The sequence below is a fragment of the Balaenoptera physalus genome, assembly GCF_965194825.1.
Source record: "Balaenoptera physalus genome assembly, chromosome: 2".
NCBI classification, from domain to species: domain Eukaryota; kingdom Metazoa; phylum Chordata; class Mammalia; order Artiodactyla; family Balaenopteridae; genus Balaenoptera; species Balaenoptera physalus.
In genome coordinates this window covers 43,832,755-43,839,863 of record NC_138883.1, presented here as the reverse complement: position 1 = coordinate 43,839,863, position 7,109 = coordinate 43,832,755, and positions in this window count along the sequence as shown.

The window sequence follows — 7,109 nt, the reverse complement described above, 5'->3', positions numbered from 1 at the left end:
CAAGGCTCAGCTCAACTGTCTGTGTCAAATGACATAATCTGGTTATTAGACTTATGATGGGATTTAAACATTTTAATGAAAGGGAAAAAATAAAATATTCTTTTGTGTAAGTTAAGTTTTGCAATTCAAAGGATTAGTTCATCTGGGTCTCCAGGTTCTTCTTTTCAACATTTGAGTCTTGAAGGTAGTATCTTGGCTTCAAAGCCTTTTGCTTTTGAATCTAACTTTTACTTTGAAACTAACCAAAAAGAAACTAAGTATATCAGAACCATACCTAATCCCGTAGGAGTCAGCATTGCATCAAGTTTATTAAAGACTTTTTTTTTTCTCCTCCCCAAATAGGCATCTGGTAATAAAAGGCAAATCAGCTGGGTTAGAATAAAACAGGCAATGTTTTTCCTTCACTAGTTCATTTGGAAAAGTCGGTTTGCTAACTGAGAAAAATTAATGAATTTTACTTGTATTAAAATGAAGGTGGTTGCTTCACGGCAACAGTGCGCTCACTTGAGAAAGTCATTACATTTACGTATTGTGTTTTCATGTACATACTTTTGCCAAAATGTATTAGCAAGGAATATAATATTATGGTTCATGGTTCATGTAGTATCTGAAAAGAATAATTGTATAACTAATAAGTGAAAACAAAGTAAATGTTCCTCTTGGGTTTGTATAATAAAAATGGAATTAAAATTATTCAGCCTCAAAAATGCAAATATGGGGCTTCCCTGGTGGCGCAGTGGTTGAGATTCTGCCTGCCAATGCAGGGGACACGGGTTCGAGCCCTGGTCTGGGAAGATCGCACATGCCGCAGAGCAACTGGGCCCGTGAGCCACAACTACTGAGCCTGCGCGTCTGGAACCTGTGATCCGCAACAAGAGAGGCCACGATAGTGAGAGGCCCGTGCACCGCGATGAAGACTGGCCCCCGCTTGCCACAACTAGAGAAAGCCCTCGCACAGAAACGAAGACCCAATACAGCCAAAAGTAAATAAATAAATAAATTTATAAAAAAAAAACCCAAAAAACATTTATTAAAAAAAAAATGGAATTAAAATTATTCAGCCTCAATAATGCAAATATGGGGCTTCCCTGGTGGTGCAGTGGTTGAGATTCTGCCTGCTAATGCAGGGGACACGGGTTCGAGCCCTGGTCTGGGAAGATCCCACATGCCGCAGAGCAACTAGGCCCGTGAGCCACAACTACTGAGCCTGCGCGTCTGGAGCTTGTGCTCCGCAACAAGAGAGGCCGCGATAGTGAAGAGGCCGGCACACCGCGATGAAGAGTGGCCCCCGCTTGCTGCAACTAGAGAAAGCCCTCGCACAGAAACGAAGACCCAACACAGCCAAAAATAAAAATATAAAAATAAATAAAAGATTATTTAAAAAAACGAGGGGATTCCACTATTTACTCATTTAAATAATAAAAAAAAAGCAAATATAATGCATCTCTACCAGCAGGAAAATAAAATTTTAAAGGCAAGACTTGTATGTTAAGACTAGTGTTTCAATTCTTCTGAAAGTCTTAGTTTGATTCTAGAACCGATCTCATCAAAATTCACTTCATGCATTTTATAAAGTAATCAAATATTTCACTGTTTAAAAAACAATAAAATTATCATTCCTTCTGCTGAACAAGTTCACTGATATTCAGAACACATTCTGGGGAAAATTAATGCTAATCAGTGTAGTGGTAGCAATCAAAATAGCACTTTAATGTATTAAACAGTAATATAAGATTAAATTCACAGTAAACTCAAGAGCAAATAACCAATATCAATTTAAACAGATTAAATCCTGGGAAAGGGCAAAGGTTAGCAATGATCTGAAGCGATAACCAAATTCTATGGAGAACAATAGGCCTTGTATTAGACAACAGCAACCCCTACCGGAAGCTTGAGGCTGCCTGGGCAGGCATTCTTGGAGGCTGCAAGGGAGGATGGGTAGGGAGAATGGATTTGTGAAGATGCTCAGACCTCCACCTGGCAGGTGGAGCCGCCATGGAATTCATGTGCATCAATCCCAAAATCATTTCTTTTCTAGTACTGCGTACTTACAGTCCTCATGTTCATCACCTAGAATTTTTAAAGAGGAAGAAATTGATTCAGAATGTTTTATTAGTAAATATTCAGAGTGCCCTTTTTTAAAAGAAAGCTAAAATTCTGTGATAAATACCTGACATGAAAAAGCAGTATCTGCTCCGGCAAGGATTTTAATTAGGCTTCCTTGGAATTTCCCCCACAGTGCTCAAAATTGTTCCTGTCCTTAGTGGAGAATGTTTTGGAGGGTGCTTTGATCTGACACCCCAACAAGTATGCATGGTGACTAAATTTATACATCTGTATACATAAACACACATACACACACACACACACACACACACCCATATATACAAACAGCGTGTTATCTAAGGTTCAAAGTGGAACTGAGAGAAGCCTGGGTAAGATGGAAGGTCTTCACCATCCGCTTGGCCCTTCCTGTTCAGGCTTATGGCTTTTTTTTTTTTTTTCCCCCGTTATTCTTTGGGTGAGTAACCATCCTTAACAAACACTTACAAGAAGAAATATGAAAACTTTTAAGAAACGGTAAAAGGCAATAATTTGACAAACAGACTAGTCATCTATAAAGCATCCTCTTTTTAAAATTAATGTAAAATGCCCAACAGTATTTTGAATTCAGCAATTCAAATAAATCAAATATTTAAACTGGCTTATGTTACATAACTAAAGGAAACCTCCGTCAAGCTGACTTGCTAAAACATGTTTAAATGTCACAAGCAAGAAGTATAGTGATCAGAGAAATAAGCTGAAGAAAAATCAGGAGTGATCATTTTAACAGATGGGGGCAGAGTCATAGAATGGAAGAAAGAAGGAAACAGAAGCAAGGACTCAAACTAGGCTTGGCTTGAATAGAGGCCTAAATTACTGTGGGAAACGATCATAGAAACAACTCTCAGCTTTGCTTTACTTTCCGAACACCCATCCCACCACCTCCAGCACCGAATACTTTAGTTTCGTGACTAACTTGTGAATGGTTTTTATAAAAACCTACCAGGGGGCGCATTACACAACCAAGTGGATCCTGTCTCAGAGACCATGTTCATGTTCCCAGTCAGGAGAAGCTGACTTTCCTTCCTTAGAATTTTTGAAGTGCTTGGAGGAGGCCAGGGGCAGCTGAATTGGAAACACTTTGTTTAACCCTCCTGCCTGAAATACAGAGTAACATCATTTCAGAAAGGAGTCAGATATCTCCTGGGAGCTGTCTGCAGGTGGGAGCGTTTATTTCCTGAGGCTAGAAGCACTCAACACATTCCTCAAAGAAACAAGATCAAAAGTATTTGAAATTACAAGTGCTTAAGGGAGGCAGCTTAGTAGTTGGGGAAAAAAACACTGAGTCAGGACAGAGGAGCCCAGGATCCTACCCTAGCTGTGTGCCCTTGAGTGTCATTCAACCTCTCTGTGACTTAGTTTCCTCATCTGTAAAAACAAAGACATTTGACTATTTTTCCAGCTTTGATGGCAAAAGAAATTTTAATGAGGATATAGGGTTCAGACGAGACACGATCTAGCAGTGTTTCATAAAACCATCATTGTTCAAGAAGAGAGTGGGTCCACAGAATCAAAGAACTAGAGTTAGTGATGCATCGTCTCTGCATTCACTCATTTATCTATTCTTCAATAGGTGCTTATTAAGGATAAATTCATTATGTGTCAGACTCTAAACAGGAAATGGAATACAAATTTGCATAAGACTCAATCTCTTCCCTCAGAGAACATGCAGCTTAGTGGAGAAGAAAGACAAATTTGTTTTCACAACACAAGGCAGCGAATCCTCTGCTCGCATATGCCACAGTGGTGTAAGAGCATGTCTGGAAGATCTCAACCAGGGAGCCAAGGGTGAAAACTGTCACCAAAGAATGCCTGGAGCAGCAACACCCAAGTTCCCCCTTAAATCGTGAACAGGAGTTAGCCACGAAGAAAGAAGGAAAAAGGGACATTTTTGGCAAAGTGAGCAGCCTTTGAGCTAAATCCCAGAGCAGGGAGAGAATGTGGTAGGTTCAGGGAACTGCGAGCTGTTCAGTGTGGCTGGAGAGCAGGGGTGTGGCCAGAGAAGGGGCTGCAGAGGGAGCAGGAGTGAGCTGCTGAAGGACAAAGCTCATTCTAGCCAGGGTGAGAGTAGGGGTGGGAATAGGACAGAATAGACAGGGGTTTTTTAAGACTGGTGGCCAGAAGACTAGTTAAGAGCCTGTAATAAAGATCTGTACTAAGGCCACAGCAGTGGAAAGACAGAGAAGGGAAGAAATTTGCAAATCTTTATAAAGTAGAATTAGCAGGGTTTGGGGGTTGCTTGCGTTTGGGCGTGAAGAAGAGGGAGATGTTGAGGATGACTTCCAGATGTCTGGCTTGGATGGCTGGTGCCACTGACAGCAATGCAGGATGGAGATCAGTTTGGGTGTGGGGAAATGAAGAATTCTGTCGGGGCCCTGGGTTAATGAGGAATTCAGATGGAGATGTTTTTAGGGATTCTAGAGGGTAAAGGAGAGATTAGAGCCAGAAATATCGATTTGGGAGTCACCTGGAGCACTGTTCCAGAATCATATCCTCACAGTTCAGTGCCCAGAGAGGAACTCTCTTCTCCCGTCTTCCACCCACTTCCCCAACCAAGTACTGAAAAGTCCTGTGGAAGAATTCTGCTGGGCTTTGATGATACACCCAACCCGGTGGTCAAGAGAGTAGGTTGCCATGATTGGCAGCCTCAACTAGGACCGTTTACTTGGATGGATGATTTCCCAAATGATATAAGAGTGCTGTGCAAAGCAGCAAATGTCCCCAACACCCCTCTTTCCATCATTCATTATCTTCTGGTAAGAACTCATTCTCTTGACCACATCCTGAAAATTTATAATTCTGGAACTCGTCCACACCAGAAATTCCATTCTCCCATCACAGCCTTTTCTCATCTCACATCTGTCTCCATCAACCCCAGTCTCATACTCACACTTAACCTAATCTTCAAGTTCATCAAGGACTCCAGTCTGCAGTCCCTGCCCATCTCCCCAGTACACCATCCTCCTCCCAGCTTTACTTCCTTCCCTATCCAGTCTGGACCACACAGGTCATCATTTTTGGTCTGATTGTAGGTTCATACAGGATCACAAGAAACTCATAGAAGACACTGACCAGCTTGAGGATGGACCATGACCATCCTGAATTGTCTTTTGGACTCAGACCTGAATATTCACATACTCCGTGATATGTCCTCCCCCGAACCCCTAGTTCAGATGATGCTCAGCTTATTGGCCCACAGCTACCTCTGCATAGCCCCAAACCAAGTTGTTTTAAAGTGTTTTAAAGTGAGGTTGATGGAGACAACCATTTGGTTCTTGGCCAAATCCTCTCCTCTTAGGAAATTCGGAAGCGCCAGTGAAAGTTACCACAATTATAAAATGGCAGCTTCACTGTGCCATTAGAGAAATCCACAGTTCCTGGACTTGATGAGTTACTCCATTTATTTTCTTTTTCATTAAGTAATCAATAAATATCTGTCAAGCAAATATTTCAAGATATATCCATAGCCTTTAAATTTTTTATCCTGTAAGCATTTTAATAAATAGACTAAAACCTTTTTATTCTCTCTGCCAAAGTGCCCAACCAACAGGGACCATTGATGAATATGGTGATAAAGAAAAATAAGGTTACCCAGTTACCTAGAGTTAAATAGTGATATCCACATAAAATGAACAGTCATCTGAAGAAGTAAACCAAGACTTTGTCTATAAGTGTGTGACTTAAACCCCACAATTAGAAATCCCCACAATTCCAATCAAGGTGATCTGGAAATTGTGTTTAGAAAGGGTAAACTTATATAGTGAATTATATGGTACTAAAACTGGAGATAGGCTGTATGAAATGTCCAGGAAAGAGAGTGACCTCTCTGAATAACAAGGCTACATACATCTCATCTGATTCTGTTTGTTAGTAAACTTGTGATTTTCTGTGGGCAGTTGTTTGACTATAAAAGGAGAAAATACTGGTTGTGCAGGTGGAAATGCACCATCTCCCTAGCAGTTATATTTCTCATTGCCAATTAAAATTTTGGTATTAATTTAACCACCTCTACTGTGAGTTTAGTTATGTGAGTTGGCATGTCCAGATGCTGACTGCATAGGTTGTTGCAGATTCTGCAAAGCGTCAGGTTTGAAAGTCATGGAGAAGTAAATGCCACCTTGTGGGACCCTCCGGCAGAAGGCTTGCTAATCCCTCCAGTCATACACTTGGACAGGATCCCTACAGGGCACCTTCTGTAGTATTCGAAGAGGAACCCCAGTTGATAAGTCAACAAATAATTATTGACCACACTAAACTTAGGTGTGGCTGTTAGTGAAAATGATAATTCCTATTTGTTGAATGTCTACGATATGCCACAAGTAGCTGTAGGTAATTTATGGAGGTACACAAAAAAAGTATGTAAAATTTTTCCCTTGAAACCTTATTTATAACAGTGTGCTATGGACTGAATATCTGTACTCCTCCAAACTTCAAATGTTGAAGGCCTAACCCCCGACATTTGGAAGTGGGGTCTTTGGGCGGTGATTAGGTCAGGAGAATGGGGCTCTCATGAATGGGAGTAGTGCCCTTATAAGAAGAGGCAAGAGAGCTTGCTCTCTCTTTCTCTCTACTCTGTGCCACGTAAGGATACAATCAGAAGGTGGCTGTCTGCAAACCAAGGAGACACTGCCCGCTCTCACCAGACACTGAATTTGCTGACACTTTGATCTTGGATTCCTAACCTCCAGAACTGTGAGAAATAATAAATATTTGTCGTATAAGCCACGCACCCTACAGTAATTTGTTATAGCAGCCCAAGCTGAGACAGTGAAAAACTAGAATTAACCTGAATATTCAACATACAAAAATAATGTACAATCCCAATTGATAAAAACATATAAATGAAAAGACTGAAGAGCTACACATGAAAACATTAACAGCCAGGATCAGGTGCCCTTTTTTCTTTATCATCTGCTCTTTTCGTTTATTTATTTAAATTTTTTTCTGCAGCAAACATGTATTTTATAATTGAGAAGTTTTCATTCACTGTTCATTCACAAAAGAAA